This window comes from Vulpes vulpes, chromosome 1 (assembly GCF_048418805.1).
Source record: "Vulpes vulpes isolate BD-2025 chromosome 1, VulVul3, whole genome shotgun sequence".
Classification (NCBI taxonomy): Eukaryota; Metazoa; Chordata; class Mammalia; order Carnivora; family Canidae; genus Vulpes; species Vulpes vulpes.
In genome coordinates this window covers 41,610,942-41,629,619 of record NC_132780.1, presented here as the reverse complement: position 1 = coordinate 41,629,619, position 18,678 = coordinate 41,610,942, and positions in this window count along the sequence as shown.

The following is an 18,678-nucleotide window of genomic DNA, read 5'->3' as shown; positions in this document are numbered from 1 at the left end:
AAACATTCCCAGAAAAAAAAGATTAACTTCATATTTGATGAATTGTCCCCTTGGCCTAAGGCTTAAGACATGAAAGACTAAAAAAAAAAAAAAAAGTCTATAACAGATGTGTCCACATTTGAACATGTGCCCTCAATCATCTTCAGGATACAAAACTAGCTTCAAGATATAAAAAGCAAGCTTCAAGATACAAAAACTAGCTTCAAGATAGAAAACTAGCTTCCAGATATAAAAAGCAAGATTTGGGAGATCAAAAACAAATTTATTTATGGAACTAGAAAGTGCAAACAAGACTAAATTTCTTACAAAGTACCGGGTAATCAGAATTAAGATATGAGGAATAGTTTATAACTTGGTTAATTGTTTTTAGTCCTTAGCAGTCTTAGATAAATTCATATATATATGTATATATATATATACATATATATATGAAGCTTTTACTCATATAGGAAATGCCTTAAAAATATGTCACAATCCCCTCAATTTCCAGAGCTGTTGTTCTCAGGCTAAACTAGAATGACTTCTCTGGGATGTGTGGCAGATCCATGAGAAGAGGCTGGACGCTTGGCCCCCTAGCCAATCACAGCTATCATCACTGAAGGCAGCATTACCCTAGTGAAAGAATCCTAAAGGAAGGGGAACATCATCCTCCAGTGTGAGAGATGGTGGAAGCTTCGTATTTGAAAGATCATCTAAGTTATCAAATTATTATTGGAAGAAATAATAGCCTTCTGTTGCTTTGACCCGTAGATGATTAGACTGGGGCAGACAGCTGAGTGAATGATACTATAACCACGTTTTACACAATTTGGTTTGCTGCCAGTGTTTGCCGTAGTCAAATTTAATTTTAGTGACACAGTGAAATGTAGTGTGCTACACATAAAATATTAATGTAGCACATAATTGGGTAGTCCAAAATAGCTGAGTTTATGCACACTGATAAACGTTTGGTGAAATGCTCTGCCATTTATAGACCCCTCAAAAAAGTAAATTATAATATCCATTCTGATTCACCTTGCTCATACCTCCTCTGATAGTTCTCTCCCATGGATGTACATTGGAGCCAATCAGTTTACAGGAACAAGCGCTGTTCTTTGGGATAATAAGAGAGAGGATATTGCAAAATTAGACAAATTAATATACCCTATCAGAAAACAGCAAAAAAAAAAAAAAAAAAAAAAGCTTTCCTGATAGTTTCTTCATTCATAAGTCAGCTAGCTAAGGGAGCCTACTCTCATCACCTGATCTGCATGGATTTACCACTGACCTACACATTTACACTGGGCTTTTTCAAATTTGCTAATAAATAACTACTTAATGGAGACAGAAGAAAGAGATGGACCATAAAAAACAGGACGGTAGTGAGAAACTTTCAATAAGCAAGTAAATTTTTCAACCCATTTCTCACTCTCTGTTCTGAGGACTGCACAGCATAGAAGAGTCCTTTCCATGACTCTAAAATCTGCAAAGAAAGGACGATATCGTGGGAAGGCCTTGACAACGGCTAAGATTTTTTGTTCAAAATGTTGCTCTTCTTGTAGGGAGATAATCCTCTCATTTATCCCTGGTTTGATTGTTTCTGATTTATCTTTACTTTTGTGGATTTTTTTCCTGCTATCCTCTTTACTTAAACTTGGAGCAAAGCCTTAGTAGGCTGTTTACTTAGGGATAGGAAAGTACATGTTAAAATGTTTCCCTAACTGACTGGGTGGCTCAGTGGGTTAAGTATCTGCCTTCAGCTCAGGTTATGATCCAGAGAATCAAACTAGGTGGTGGCAGGCTCCCTCCTCAGCAGGGAACCGCTTATTCTTCTCTCTCAGCTCAAGTTCTCTCTCTCTCTCTCTCTCAAATAAGAAAGAAAGAAAGAAAGAAAGAAAGAAAGAAAGAAAGAAAGAAAGAAAAGAAAAGAAAGAAAAGAAAAGAAAAGAAAAGAAAAGAAAAGAAAAGAAAAGAAAAGAAAAGAAAAGAAAGAAAAGGAAAGAAGGAAAGAAAGAAAGTTGCCCCATCAAGTCTGCTGTCCCCATAGTACAAAGTGATATACGGAAGTCTCTAGGTACGCAGTACTTTTTAAACAAGACTCCATCAGTGCTTCACAAATGCTATGTGAGAAAAACTAGAACAAAGGACTGCATCCTCAGAAATATATATGTCTTTGGTCCCTTGGAACTAGTTAGTTCTATGCACGCAAAAAAATGCATAAGTTCTCTGCGTAAGCATGGTATAATGGACAAAACAATGGTTCTAGACTTATAGAGATAAGCATTCCATTAAAAGATTTGCCATGTATGAGCTGAAGATCTGCTCATTTTATTTTCCTTGTGAGCTTGCCCAACAGAGGTTTCTATTTTATCCACATCTTTAAAACTTCCAAACACCAAAAAACAACCCCCCCCCTCAAAAAAAAAACCCCACTTCCCTCTTAGCAAAGACTGCCTCAAACTTCTTAAATACACTTCTCTTAGCTTCCTGCCCAACCTCCTATCTACTCACTCACTAAAATATGTACTCTGCTTCTTGCTTCCCTGCACCAATGGAAGAAGCTGTGACCTTTCTCCTGCCTATGGTAATGTGCAACTTTGGCCCTGGAACTAATTTCTGTGCACTTCCTCTGAGAACTGTCTTCATCAACTACTCCCTTTAATGCATCTTCAATACTTGCTCTCAAGTGTTTTCCTATCAGAAAAGTAAATATCATCCAGTGTTTCCCATCATTACTAAAAACATCACACATATCCCCATCTATTTCTTTTCTCCATTTCACAATTATATTTCTTAAAAGAGATGTCAATATCTTGAACCACACTCTTCAGCTCAGTACAAATAGGTTTTACTCCCTACCACTCCTCTGACAGTGTTTCATCCAAAGCCATTAGCCAAAAACTAATAAGCACAGTATTAGATAGCATTAATTTATCTTTTCCCTGATCTCTTCCTTTGTCTTCCATGATGATACTTCTGGTTTCTACATACCTCTCTGGGACTCCTCTTCAGCTCTCTTCAGGGAAACCACTTCTTCTGCCTACACCTTAGGTTATCATGGTCCCCCGTCAATGCCATTCCTTGTCCTCTGCTCTTATTCTCACTCTTCCTAGAAGATTTCTCCCACTCTCCTACCTTCAATTAATACTTCAAATATGTCAGTGATGATCAAATCTTTGTGGGTAGCGTAGACTGCTCCACCAAGTACCTAAATTTTCTACGTCCAGCTGCCCACTGGAATCTTTACCTGAATCTTGACACATATTTTATCCTCAATTTATGTAAGTATAATTTTTCTTTCCACCTCACTCAGCCAGCTGTTTTCAGTTGAAGCACAATTATCTACTTCGAAGTCTATACAGTCTTCCAAGAATTATTTTTACCCCTCCTTCTATGCACAGATCAAGTCGATCTCTAAGTCCTAATTAAACCATGTCCTTGTATCTTGCAAATCTGCCTACTTCATTCTACTTGCATTATCTCTTTCAGACTTTGGTTCAATTATTATAACAACTTTCTATCTCCTTATTTTCACTTGTTTCTAAACCAGGGTTCAGCAAAGAACAGCTTACTGGCCAAATCTGACCCCCTGCCTGGTTCTATAAATAAAGCTTATTAGAATACAGCCATGTTCATTCATTTGCACATGAATATACTGTCTATTGCTGCTTTTGGGCTATGCTAACAAACAAGAGAGAGATCATGACCCACAAAGTTGAAATTATTTACTATGCGATCCTTTACAGAAAACCTTTACCATATCCTGCTCTAACTCATTCTCTGTCCTTTCCAAAATAGAAATAAATCATTCCTCTACCCAAGGGCCCCAAGTGGCTCACCAATTCTTACTGGGCATAATTCAACTTTCTTAGCACATCAATGAAGGTAATTCAAAAATCTAACTTACTGTTCCAGCCTTATCTCTCACCATCCCCATCGAACCCCATTCACTGAATATTTCATGCTCACAATATGCCTCAGAGGGACACCTGGGTAGCTTAGCCATTGAGTGTCTGCCTTTGGCTCAGGGCGTGATCCCGGGTCCAAGAATTGAGTCCCACATCGGGGTCCCTATGAGAAGCCTGCTTCTCCCTCTGTCTATATCTCTGCCTCTCTCTGTGTGTCTCTCATGAATAAATAAATAAAATTTTAAAAGAAAAAAAATTATATATCTCAGAGACTTGTACATGAGATCCTTCTCCCTTGAAGTCTTAGCTAATCCCTTTAAACTAAACATAGACCAATCTAAGTCTAGATTTGCCTGGCCAGCTCTAAATTTCTCTTTAGGATTCAAATTACATGCTGCTTCCTTAAGGAAACCCTCCCTAATGACCACATTTTAGTCAGGTGTCTCTCTTTCTTGCTCCCATAATTCCCTGGGCTTCTCTCTCCATCTCACTCTATAATAACTGCTTTGTTACTCCTTTATCTTCGTCCTTTAACTACAAAAGTTATTGTAGACAGGAACCATAACTTGTTCACCACTGTATCTGTAAAAATTATCAGAATGTCTGACAGGTTGGCTGTGCTTAAGAAATATTTGCTAACTGAATAAATGAATGAATGTTAATTATCATCTCTAAACTTTTTCTCAACTGTGCTGTGAAATGAAGATAATAAAATCTAACCTATAGGTTATTTGATGGTTATGTATCATTTATACAGCCCTAGAATATGTGTTACCTACCATCATTTAACACTCAATAAATGCAAATATGCTGCCCATACCTCCCATAAATGGACCAAATTTCCATTCTAAAAGAACAAAAATATAAGGATATACAACCCCTGTGTTCAAGAAACTTACAAATTTATAGGTGGCAGCAAAAGAAGTTACAACGAGCCAAAGTGCAAAAAGAATGATACTCTGAAATATCCAAATAAAAGGACCGTATTACCAGATAGTTTATTTTAAATAGCGTTATAACTGGTTCGTCGAGTTTTGGAATGTGTTGGATTAATACTGAAATGCAACCTTGTAGATGTATAGCAACAAAAATAACAAACAACAATGGTGAGGTTAATTTAGAAATAAAAGTGGCATCTTTAAAAGTAAGTACAACTTTGTCAGAAGCTCTCCCCAAATTTCTTATCTGAAACTCTAGAAAACAAAATATATACTGGGCTTAAACTGTGCCTTTCCAAAGGACACAAACAGGAGGCTCACCAGAAAAGAAATACCAGTGACTTATAAGTAGAAAAAGTTTCAAGTGTATGAATGGAGGTTCTGGACTCAGAACCAAGATGGGGTCTGTCAGCTTGGGCAAGAGCTGAACTTCAATTTCATCATCTGCAGAAATGAGATAACAATACTGTATTACTTGGAACACTTGTAGCCTCGAGAAACAGAAACACTAATTCAAAATAGATTAAATAATAAGAGACATGACATTATACTCAGCTATGTCTAAAAGAAGAAAAGAGAAACAGAAATAGCTTCTTCTTGGGTTTCTTTTCTTATGGTCATGGAATTATTTCCAGAAATGCCAAGCCAACTCTCTGTGTCTCCTTGTCCAGAACTGAGTAACTGATGAGCTAAATGAATGGAATTCCATTCCTGTTAGAATGGAATCACTCCTTTATCAATTAGGCCCATCACTAAAGTTAGAGGTGAGATAGGTTACAAAGGAGAAGAATGGATTATTAAGAAGTAGGAAAGTGAGATGAAGACTTTCTAAATGACCAGCAGTATCTACCATGAATGCTAATCTAATGGTTTGATACAAAGATTAAATAAAAAGATGCACGTAAAGGGTTTTGCATAATGGTATATGGATATGATAAATTCTCAATAAATATAGCTACTTAAAATATTTCATATTCAAATTTTGGGTTCTCTATTAATCCTGAGTTAGATTTTCCTCATGCCTCTTAAGTCTTAGCAAACAAACAATAAATGTTAGCTACATTTAATAATAGCAATAGTACACATGCATAGAGAAAGTGTGAAAGTATATACACCAAAATACTAAAAATAGCTGTCTCTAAGAGATTGGATCATAAATGGTTTAAATACATAATTTCATTTTTTCTTATCTTGATTTTAAGCATTCTATACTAAAAGTATGTTATGGGACGCCTGGGCGGCTCGTCAGATGAGCGTCTGCCTTTGGCTCAGGGTGTGATCCCAGTCCTGGGATTGGGTCCCACATTGGGCCGCCTACAAGGAGCCTGCCTCTCCCTCTGTCTATGTCTCCCTCTCTCTGTATGTCTCTCATGAATAAAAAAAAAATAAAATCTTTTTTTAAAAAATAAATAAATAAAAGTATGTTATGTGTGAAATAAAAAAAAGTGTTTTAAAAATTTTATCTTTCTCCTTCATAGATTATAAAGTACTGTGTGTTACCACCTGGTCAGAATAATTTATTGAAACATTAATTTATCTTTGTCTCCCCATGTTTTTGCTTTATGTTTTAAGCAGATAGCCAGGCACTTAGTATATCCTGCTTTGGGGATATTTTTTATATAAAGGAGAAGCTACTTGAAGACAAAAGTTCAAAAAAGAAGAAGAAGAAGAAGAAGAAGAAGAAGAAGAAGAAGAAGAAGAAGAAGAAGAAGAAGAAGAAGAAGAAGAAGAAAAAGACAAAAGCTCTTTCTATCTTTTGCAAAATAAAAAATGATTTTCAAGACTGTTTACCTTCTTCATAAACATCTGGAAAGAGTGGGGAGAAATAAGGATATCTTTGAGGAGTACTGGAAAAATGAATTTTGATTCTCTTTGTCAAAAAAGACAAAAATTTAGAGGTCCCATAACAGCAGAGATGCTCTATGGTAGCTTCCAAGAAGTGGCCAAGGAAATGGCTTCATCACCCAGTAGGAAGGATTTTAGACATACCTCTTAGTTTTAGCATAAAGATCTAAGCCTTCAGCATGACACAGGAGCAGTGTGCCCTAAAACCACAGGGCATCATGCCATCAGGCCAGCAGGTACAGTGGCATCTCAATGCTGGCCACTGTGGTCCAGGGTTTGGACCTTAGGTTTTGCTGATGTTCTAGCACTAAGTAATACATTAAAATATTAACCAAATCTCTGTGGAGGAAGTGTTAATGCCAAAAATGTCTGACATTGAACTCAACCTTGGCCAAATGAGACCTCAGGGTCACATTTAAGTTAACTAAAATAAAATAATAGTTATTTCTTATATATCTGATTTTATGAACTAAAAGTAATTCTTTTCATTCAAAATAGAAGTTTTTAACATGGTAATAGTGCTGTAGAGGTAGGGTCAAAACTGAGAATTTTTTTTAACCTACTTGCTTTAAGGATAAAGACTCTGATTCAGGAGGCGGTAATGCCTTATCCATGCACACACAGTTTATTATTGGCACAGCTAGGGCTAGAGTTCAGGTATCCTGATTCCTATTCCAGAGTTCTTTGTATTACATCCATAATACCTCACCTTTTGCAAAGATAAGTTATAAGAGTAAATGTGTTTTTTGCAAAAGGACGGACTACTCACTATTCAAAATGCTCAAAGTAGATCTATAATTGTCCTATGCTTTTGATGACAGAAGCAATTTCTCATTGCATTACATAACTAATGTGGATTTGGAGACATCAGAAGATCTCATCACAAAGATGTCATAGGAAGGAAAGGGTATCACTGGAAACCTTTTCATTCTGTCGCCAGTTCATTTTCCTCACCCAGCATCAAATGACCTCTTAGGAGATGTGGTGTGCTCACAGGCAGAGACCACAGGAGCCAGACACCTTCGCCTTTTATTCTGGAAGGTGACACACAGAATCCCTCAGTGGCTTTGGTCAATCCCTTCACTTTCCTGCCTTGTTCATCTTGAACTCCAGGGTAATGTCAGCTATCTAAGGGTGGTGGAGTAAAAAGAGGAATCAGAAGCACTCAAGAAGGATTATATACAATTGTCCTTTCAATAAATACATTCTTCAGTGTTTGAATTAGAAATATCAGAAAGGGATATTTGTCTCATTTTCTAGTTTGGGGATAATCAATTTATATGCATGACAGGGGTTAAAGACTCTGGTAATGAAAGACTTTGTACACCACAACAACCATTCAGAAGTATTCCACTTTATGTCAGGCCACGTGTCTAAATCATACATCGATTCTATGTAATCTGTTTTTAGAAAGCAATGCAAACCTACTTACTTCTGCTATTCCAGAGAGCAGGGAGAAGAGGAAGAGTTTTAAGTTATTAGACAGAATTTTCTTCAATGTAAAGAAGAGGTGTTTAATATGTATATCAATGTTTATGTTTCTTAAAACACTAGTCCCCCAAGTCTTACTTGGAAAACACTGTGGAGCATAGCAATTTTTTAGAGAATTGCAATTATTCATGAAAATACAAAAGGCTCTAAAATGTTGTGTATAATAAAGAAACGTGTATTAATTTGTAGAACCCAGAAGTTTGCAAACTTCTTTGACCAGAGAACACATTTTTTCCTCGAGCATGAATTAACCCTATCAATAAGCTGGCCCTCTGAAAATACAGAGTCTGGATTGAAAAGTACTTTCTCAAAAAGAGAGGAATTTTTTGTCACTAGAATTTCGAGCATGATTATAAGACCAACTGCCAGGAAGTTTCTGGGGATTTCTGCAGTGGATGGGATAATGGACTAAGAGACTTCAAAGAGCCCTTTCAATTCCCAAGATTCAATGATTCTATTCCACTCTAAATCAGTAACATTATTTAGTATCTTTTGTGTCTACTGTTAGACACAAATGCCACAATTTGTCACAGAAAAGCCCCTTAGATTCCTTATTTCATTACATCTGTGTAATAACCCTGTAAGGTAAGTATTTTAACCCCAATTTACAGATGAAAAAGAAACCGAGTGTCAAAGAGCTTAAACGAATTGCCCAAGTGGCATAGCAAGGACTGGAACCAAGATCCAAGCATTTTCTACTGTGAAGTACCATGTTCCTAAATCACACTAGTCTCAAAGGGGACCATGGATGGTTGGACCTGGAACACAGATGACTCAAAGGTATGAAATGTTATTTTTGGTATTAGCCTCTGCGGTCATTAGTAATAGTACAGAAAGAATGCACTGCTTCTTTGGGCTCCTAGAATCAACTACCTTTTACTTCCACTTCTTTTTCATCTCTAAATATTAGCAAAGAGCAGACAGTTACTTATTTCTGATCCATGGCCTTTGTCTTTGCTGTTACCTGTTTCTGGAATATTTTCCACAGGGCTGGCTCCTGCTCATCCATCAAGTCAACTCTCATGATGTCACCTCAGGCCAGCTTTCACTGATCCCCTATGGTGCTGCTTCTTGGGACACAAGGTAGGCCCATTCTTCTGGGCCCATGGAGATTGGATTTAGCCATTGGCCCAGGGCTTGCCAATTGGTTGTGCACAAAAGTGGTATGTGCCACCTCCTGATTGGAGCATTGAATTGCAAAACACATACATGCATGTGCATGTGTGCACACTCAAGAGTTTTCTCATGCTCCTTGTGACAACCAGTGATGTTTGAGATAGTGGCAAATGCTAAAGCCTGGATCCCTGAAAGACTAGAAGCAGCAAAGCCCCCTGATGATCCGTATTGGGCATGCAACAGGAAATTGCTTTTAGGTCTGGGTTTCGGATCTGCATACTCTAGCCCAATGTTTCTCAAAATTTACCTGCACAAAAATCGCCTGGAGCATCCCTCCCTAGTGATAGTTATTTAGTAGATTATGCATCTTTAGATCAAATTTCTAGTAGATCTTTGGAAATCTGGATTTCTAAAAAGTTTCTAAATTATGCTGATATTGATGTTGACCAACTGTGAGTAGCACTGACCCTGCTGCTCCTGACTGATGGATCCTCTGATCTAAATTAGCTACTCTCTGTTCTCCAATCAGGTGCTATACCTGAGCACCACTTTCATTTGCTCCATATGACTTAACACAACAACTATTGCTATTTGTTTGTATACTTATTGTCTATCTTCTTCATTATGGCATAAACTCTGTGCAGATTGAGACTGTCTTTTTTAATAAAGCATCCCTAAGATGCTGAACAAAACTTAGAATCACAAAGTGAATAAATGAATGAATGAATGGTCAAGAAGTGTGTTCTGAATATCTACTATGGGTCTTAATTTCTGTCCAGGCCCTAACCTCCTAAATACCTTCTTTGAATAGTGAGACATTGAGAGGAACAAATACATAAACAGATCTAGTAAAACAAGGCCTCAGCTCCACCAGGCAACCCCCTTTATGGATGCAGAGCCATCTGATGTGGCCAACAATCAAGGCTACCAAAACCCTAAGTGTAAAACACTTTTATCTCTGCCCTGATTCCAGAGCTTTAAAGGCAAATGGAGCCAGAGAAGCCAAGTCTGCAGGACAAAGTTGGATTTTTCTTTTCCTATTTTCCTTCCTCAAATCTCCATGAGAGAGACAAGCCTTTGAGGACACAATGCCTAGACTCAGCATGAAAGTGTTTCTCAGTGAACCATGTCCCTGGCAGCCCAATCTGTATTTAAATTACATGAAAAATTCATGAGTTTCGTAGAAACAACTTCAACCCATTATCATCACATACTCCTTTGTCTGGGAAATAGATCCCTACTGGGCAATGGAGAAGATGGCAGAGAAGAGGCCAGTGTTAGGAAGAATAGCCAGCACATGGCTAGGCCATCAGTCACTACCACTTAAGGGTCTACCTCCTTCACAAATGGGACTTCTAGTGACATCTGGGGGAGAAAGAAACAACATAAAAGAGCCAATGGCACCCTCAATGCATCTGCAGTCTATCCATCATTTATTAGAATGGTGGGGGGGAATCATTTGCATGTCTACTACATATAAAAACAATTTGGGGGATGCCTGGATGGCTTAGTGGTTGAGCATCTGCCTTTGGCTCAGGTCCTGATCCCAGGGTGCTGGGCTCAACTCCCGCACGGGGTTCCCCATGGGGAGCCTGCTTCTCTCTCTGCCTATGACTCTGCATCTGTGTGTCTCTCATGAATAAATAAATTTTAAAAATTTTGGAAAAATTGGAGTTGATTGAGAGATACTTAAAATGAGACTCAATATTTATATATAATGCTATGTTTGCAGTTGGCTTTACAATCCCCTTTAACAGCCACCTCCCCCCCCCCCCCCCCCCCATGAAAAACCCATAGGGAGCAACAATGATAGAAGGGACAGGTTGGGCCAGGAGTTAATAATCATTGAAATGAAGTGGCTACATGAGGATTAATTATAAAATTCTCTCTACACCTGTGTATGCTTGAACATTTTTCAGAACAAAAAGTGTTTCTAAAAATGAGATTCTTCATCCAGTATATCATAAAGAAAATAAAATCCCAGTGCAACTTGCTAGGTAGAAAAACAAGCAGACACTCCATGGCAAAGGCAGCATTATGTGATTCCTGGGGTGGAGGCACACGGGTATACTTTAACATCCTTTACACTGTCTATGATAACACAGTGTAATGGAGCAAAGTATATTCTCAACAGTTGTCAGTGTGGGAAGAAATGCATTTGTAAAGATTTATTGTCACTGTTGTTTTTTAATGCCTGGTGTTTTGGAGTTATTCTTAGAGTAAAATAAAAGGTGTTTCCTGTGCTGGAGGTATTTTACATGCTTCTCTTGTTAAGCAAGACTTTTTTTCTCTCTTCTGCGACTAGTTTGGTGGTGAACATTTGCACTTGGACCTTGGAGAGAGGCATTGAAAGTGTGTTGCCCCTGAATTCTCACTTAAAATAATTGATAAGGTAAGAATTATTTTTTAAATTTAGTAGTATCACTGCAACTTTTACTAGAACTACCTTAAACCTAAGTGGTGATTTTATATTTTTAATAAAAAAAAATGTTTCAGGCCCTGAGTGGCTGAGTCGGTTTAGCATCTGCCTTTAGCTCAGGTCATGAACCCAGTCCTGGGATCCAGCCTGGTAGCAGGCTCCCTGCACAGCGGGGAGCCTGCTTTTCCCTCTCACTCTGCTCCTCCCCCTGCTTGTGCTCTCTTTCTCTGTCAAATAAATGAAATATTTTTGAAAAATGTTTCCTAAAAAACAAAAAACAAAAACAAAGCAGCTCTGACAAAAAGCATAAAAAGATGTTGCAAACCTTCATGATACTAAATGCTTGCTCAATTCATACCCCTAAATTGTCGGGCCTATGCCCATGGTGGAAGGAGAGGGTTACCAGTAAATAAAGCAAAAATGGGAAAGAAAGATGCTCTTCTTGGGAGCCAGACAGATCCAGGATGGAACTCTAGCTCTATCTCTTCCTAGCTGTGTGACCTTGAATGGCTTGCTTTACCTCCCTAAATCTCATCTGTAAAACAGGGAATGATATTACCTCTTCATATCATTGAATCACAGTAAAGTATCGATCAGAGGAGAATCTATGGTTTGGGAGGAAAGGAGATTATTCATGAGAAACTTTGCAGGGCAGCATGTCCTTGGGGGGAGGTTTGGTAGGGGGGAGGGGGCAGGGAAGAGGACAAACTAAGGAGAGAAAACAGGAAAGCATAGGGATGGTTTGCCTTCTTTTATATCCAGAGGAAAAGTAACCAAAGCAAAGGGAGATAAGACCCAATCAAGTTCATGTTCTTGGTTCAATCTGTACTGCGTATACTCTAATACCCAGGTGCCCTGGCAAGATGCCTCTGATGTCTGATAATTGCATTATAATGAAGCACTACATGAAATAAAATAAGCCATAATTAGGGGTGGTACCAGAGTCTACTAAGCTCCACCTGGGAAAGAACCTAGGGAGAAGTCTGTGGATTTTATACAGGAAGAAAATGAGGTATCTATAAAGAGGATAACCTGAGTCTAGGCATCCAGGAGAGAGCTTTATGTGCCATTTACCTGTGACTATTTCGACTGACAGTGTTTAGTCAGTTCTGCATAATAAATCTATATTCTAGTGTCAAGTCTGTGCCACCATCATTGCTTAGAAGGAAATGCCAAAAATAAACAACCCAGGGCTCAGGAAAGAGGATTCACACTCCCCTGGGGCTCTGTGAAGAATTCAGAACAATGCAGAGGGCTGGGTGAAGACAGGGATAAAACATGGAGCCCACAGATGCAGGGTTGTCATGAAAATTAAATTAATAGGATAATGCATGTGAAGTATCTGGAATGTAGCAGGCCTTCAGTAAATAAGCCCCACAACTATCTCCATTACATTTGTCTTCATTGGGGTTGTGACCTATACTACTACTATTCCCTCAATCCAGATTGGCTTCTTCCTGCTTAGAGACTTTTGCCTTTGACCTTAAGGGCAATTCAGCAACCCCTCACAGGTTGCAAAAGTAATCCTATGCATGCAAAGCATTCCGGAACAATGGAGAATTACCAAAGATGTGGTAAATAAATGAAAGGCATTACATCACATTGCTGAGAACGAAGTCTAGAAAATTCCATTCGGACACATCAAAAATCAGTCCAATTTCTCCAGGCCACTCAGCTGTCTCTTCCTCTACCTTTCACAGAGCCCATCCAGCCTCATCAATTGCCTTCCCATTCCCCAGAGCCTTCTGGTATTTCCCTGCCTTTCCATTCTCTTCGAAACCTCAACTGCTTCCTCCCTCCATTATGCAGAACAAGTTCTCATCTGCTCAGCCTTTTGAACTCTAATTTATATACCTCATCCAGCAGCAAAGACAGGGCCTTTGGCCACCAGAGACTCTCTCCAAAGAAAGAAATTTTAAACAGTGCCTTTAGGGGCATCACAACTGCTATCATCAAAGTTCTAGCTCAAATCTCACTTCTCTAACCACTCAGTCTCACAATGATTCTTGGCCCATCTCTTTTGTCCTCTCCTCAAAACTACCTGTTAGCAAAACTTCACTCCCCAATCTCATTGCATGCACAGCTCTGGGCCTGTTAGGGCATTTCCAGCTGCCTGTGTCATCCTCACCTGTCAATCCATGGATCAACTTCCCCCCTCATCAATGCCCAAGATGTCATTTCATCTGCAAGTTCCATTTGTGCTCACTTGCTGTGAGAAGGGCAAAGACAAGGCAAGAAAATTTGGCAAAAGAATTAAGATTCTGCCAACTTTAAAAACAAACCCCAAGCAAACACCTATCCTAATTTTGGTTTCTCACTGAACATACATCCCAGGGCGGGCCACAACTGAATTTGGGCACACCTGAGCTCAGGCATGCCAGCGCATTCGTGCACTTCAACGTGCAAAACAAAAAAAGGCAACCTTGAATGCCAAAGCTGCCCTCAAGGTCTGAAAGGTTTAGAAGGACTAGCTCATCTGAATATATAATACCAGCCTATATTATTTTCCAACCTGTGCTAACTCAGCATTTATTAATTGAGATTCGTCAACCACAATATTTTTTCTCCCGGAGTTCCTGTGTTTTCTTCCCTTTCCCACAAAAGAAGATTTAATTCTAAACACAAAAAGAAGAAAAGGAAAAATGAAAGCAGACATAACCCAGTCAAAAAACTTGGATTTATGGAGTTCAACCTTGAAAATATTTTTTTAAAACATCAAGTATGTGAATTAAAGCTCCCACCAGGCAGCTATAATTTATACAGCAAGCACTTGGCAGGTAATCCGAGCACACTGTGATACGGGTAGCAAGGGGATCGTCTTCACAGAAAACCAGACCCTTTTTGTGACAGCCCACGGGGTGAGGAAGAAGCACACTCACTTTGCAGCTATAATAGGGTGTTTCCCATTTAATGGACCTTTGAGAATAAAAGGAACAAGAAAATACCTAAGAAGGAAAGGTGGCTCCCAACTGGAGCATAAGCCAGAGCCCATGAAAAGCAAAAGGCAATGAAGCAAAGGGAGGTGGCTGGAAACCATAATTCCCATCATGGTTGCAAAATTTCAGGCAAATCAAGTATAAGAGAATGAAAATACAGTTCATTACATATCAGTTGTATATCAATACAGTGGAAGGCTTTTGATACTCTTCAAGCTAATTATTTCATTCATTTAGATATTTTCAAACAATTTGTTTTTATCTTTAGGGACAGAGTAAATCTATTATCTCCAAAATAAGTAATATTTTTTATTTTTTTCTTTGTTTCCAGACAATATGGCTACACACTTCAGTCTTGGAAGACTTATGCTGTATTTCACAGCAGATCTGAGTCAAAAAACACTGTCCTAAAAAAAAAAAATCTACTGCACACCTGAGTTTAAGAAAAAAGGTGAATATATGCCATATTTGCTTAGAATACAGCACAGAATATAAGTGTCTCTGTCACCCTACTCCTTAGCATATAAAGACAGACACTCCATACAGGACTGGTAGAGAATCCCTGAAATTAAGGAGAGGACTCAAGTGATACCAATTGATTTCATGCAAACTAATTATAAGTAGCATTCCCTGAGCTACTTTCTGATTCTACAATTAACTGGCTTGATAATGAATTCTTGGAATGGCATTCATCCTATTTGTACACATGATCTCCAAGAGAATGAAATTATTCACTCTTGTTCTGTTCTGACCATTTGTTCTCTCACCCAGGACCTCTTTGGAACAGGGTCACATTATTCTGTACCTTGGGCCTGTGCTTTCCTCTTCCCTTCTGCTCGATGTTTCTCTCTGGGAAAGAGCCAGCTGAAATTTCCAAAGAATCAACAGGCACGAATCAATCAAGATGATGAGGAAAGGGCACTAAACCAGGCATCAAAGCCATCAAAGCTGGGAATTCTGGGCTCTGCTCTGACATGGACTCAATTGCATTATTGCAACGTGCAATTTGCATTACTGAAGGGGTGAAGGCTCTCTCTGCTTTTAAAGAACAGCAACCACCACAACAGTGAAGTTATTCTCACAAATCAGATGTCAGAAACTGGCAGCCCTTGTACTCTTCTTGCTCTGTTGCATTTGGCCAACAAATATGCTAATTTCTTTAATCAGGAGACTTCAGGTAACAATGCGGATTTACAGATTCTCTCGAAAATTTGTCAGATCTTATGAAATAAAACCTACATTTATGCTTGTCGAGAATTGTTGCTTGTCAAGAGAGCATGGGCTCTTCAATTTGCTGCGTCCTCATCACTCACAGTGATTCATATACACTTATCCCAAGTCCCTTCCCTCTGGTGGGTTACCTGACTGGAAGGTGAATTAAGGCATTTGCGTTTGCTGCCTCTTGTCAAGAAGAGGCAAAGGGAGGTAAGATGGGATTGCAAGGTAACAAAAGAGCGTGGAGAAGCTATAGACACACATCACAAATAGAGGCTTGAATGTGTAGGCACATTTACAAACGGATCACAGCCTCCCATTAGTTAGGCAGTCTCCCCCTTCACTGCTGGATATGCAATAGATAAATAAATAGCAAGAATACATGTGATATATATTTAGATTGCACATTAGACTTTAAAATCTGCGCCTAACTGAATGCATTAGTCCGTGTTTTCTGTTTATGTCTCCACAATGCCATGGAAACACAGTGCAGCATGCTAATGGGTCTCTCCTGGCAATAAATAAACAAAGTCTTTGTCTATTCATGTTTCAATTTCTTTTTTTTTCTTATGTAATTTACAATTTCAAAAAAGAAAACAGATCGGTGGCATGATTTTTTTTTCCTCCCTGCTCCTTCCCAGTTTCCTCCCTTGCAAAGTACATCTGCAAGAAATGCAAAAATGCACCTTCTAGTGGTTACTGAAATCCAAACCAGCAACATCAGCACTCAGAGGGCAGGATTCTCCCAGCCAGACTCCTCTTTCGCCTTTTACAAAATGCCATGATAATTAGACTCTGTAATGAGGTTCTCCAAGCATTTCAGTCTAACCCAAAGAGCACTTAATATAGTTGTTTAACGGTGAAACCTGATATAAAACAGACATAAAATCTGGTGGGTTTCGCTCCCCTCCTTCAGTCTAAAAGGCAATATCCAGTCCATTTTTACAGAGATAGCAACAACAGTCACAGCCCTTAAATGGCTCTGTGATACCAGTGACATGCTCTCGCCTCCCCGGCTCCACAGTGTGTGGGAGCAGACAGGCTGCTCACCACACCATCGTCGTAATGTGCAGGGGCAAGGTGTAACCCAAGGCTCAGAGTGCCAGGGGCACAAGGTCTCACAAGGCAGCTCCCTCCTGTCTGGCACCTGCTGTCCCCTGCTGCATAGTAACTCAAAACTTCTAAAGGCTGATAATTATCTATATGGAGGAGTTGCTCACACCCAAAGAGCCTCCTGAACCCAAGTGCACTGGCCTCAGTCACAGGCGGAAGGAGAGGTGAGCAAGCTAGGTACTTCTCTGGAGAGCTGGCACAGCGAGTTGCTGCGGGGACCTTTGCTAACTGACCTGCCAGCCTCCCATCACAGAACCTGGCCATCCAGCTGCAGCCCAACCACAGACGATGTGCGGTAAACTTCAAAACACGCAACATCTATTTTCATTATTCATGAAAAGCACTGCACGGACCAGATTGCAGAGCTTTCAGAAAAGAGATCTCTCCTAGCATCTGCCCAAGGAGAGAGATTTTTTCCAGCTGTAATTGTCAAGTGCTGGATCTTTAATCAGAAGATCAAGGGTCCCCCGAAATGCTTTCCTTGGATAATAACCCAATGTCATGTCCTTTATTTTCCTAATGTGGTATATAATAATCTATACATCTTGGCGACATTCCCATAGCTTTTGTAAAATAATAATATTAAAATATAACATCATTAGGTCTTTGCTGTGTGCTTCTGAGATGGTTGCTATTATAACCCCCCTATCATTGGTGAAGCAAAGTTTAAAGAGGTAAATAACATGTTCAAGGTCAGAACGCTAACAAGTAGACGAGCTTGTTATCACCTTGGATGAAAACCAGGTCATCTGATTGCAGAGCCTGTATTTTTTCCACCCTCATCTTGTGAGCACTTACTCTAAGCCCCATACAATGCTGATATATTTTCTCCAAATGGTCGCAACTTTTAAATTTCTGTGACCCATTTCATCCCAAAATGAAAAGAATGCCATTAAGACGCATTTTTCCCATCCATCTTGGATGCCAGGAAGAGTCAAAGCAGTGCCCAGTTTTATTTATCGGGACTTCTTCCTTTGGGGACAATGTTTTGTCATATCTTATATTCATTGCTTATAACACTTCTATGCTCTGCTCCTGGCAGATGACTGCTCCTCTTTTAAGCACTTTGTTTGCTCTATATCGTGTTTCTCTTAGAAGATACCCCAAATCTTTTACAAATAGGCAAGGTATAAATACAGATGTTTCTGCTTTATTGTCATAAAGTGGTCGTGGAAAAAGCTCACACTCAACATAATCATGCACTGAAAATAATAGAATTTATGGGGGAAATGGGAGTGGGGCAGATGGTTCAAAAGCTATGATGCATTATAACAAGTGCCCTATCTCAAACAAGAGTGATACTGATACAATTCTACCCTGTGAACTGTCTCCAAGCACTTTCCAGCATGTGCCCTTAGTATTTCATTCTTCCTTTATATTCCGGCCTTCCATTTTCTCCTTTGAGACATCAGCCCTAGGTAACACTATATTCTAACAGAAACCAATTTCACCAAGATATGATCCAAGGGTAACCATGTTTATCAATCCTTTTGTTCTAATTTTTTTTTGGAGGGGTCTGGGACCGTGGGAGGTGGTGACACAGGTGGGATTGCTTTCAGCTTCTTCATGTGCATTTACAGCCTCCCCAGGTGACTTAACTTGGGAACATGTAGTGGGTTCTGGATGACACAAAACCATCCACTTTCCCACTAATGGAAGGTGTGCCTAATTTTTAGCTTTTTCTGAACTTCTTCACACATTCCTAAAGCTTTCTCTTC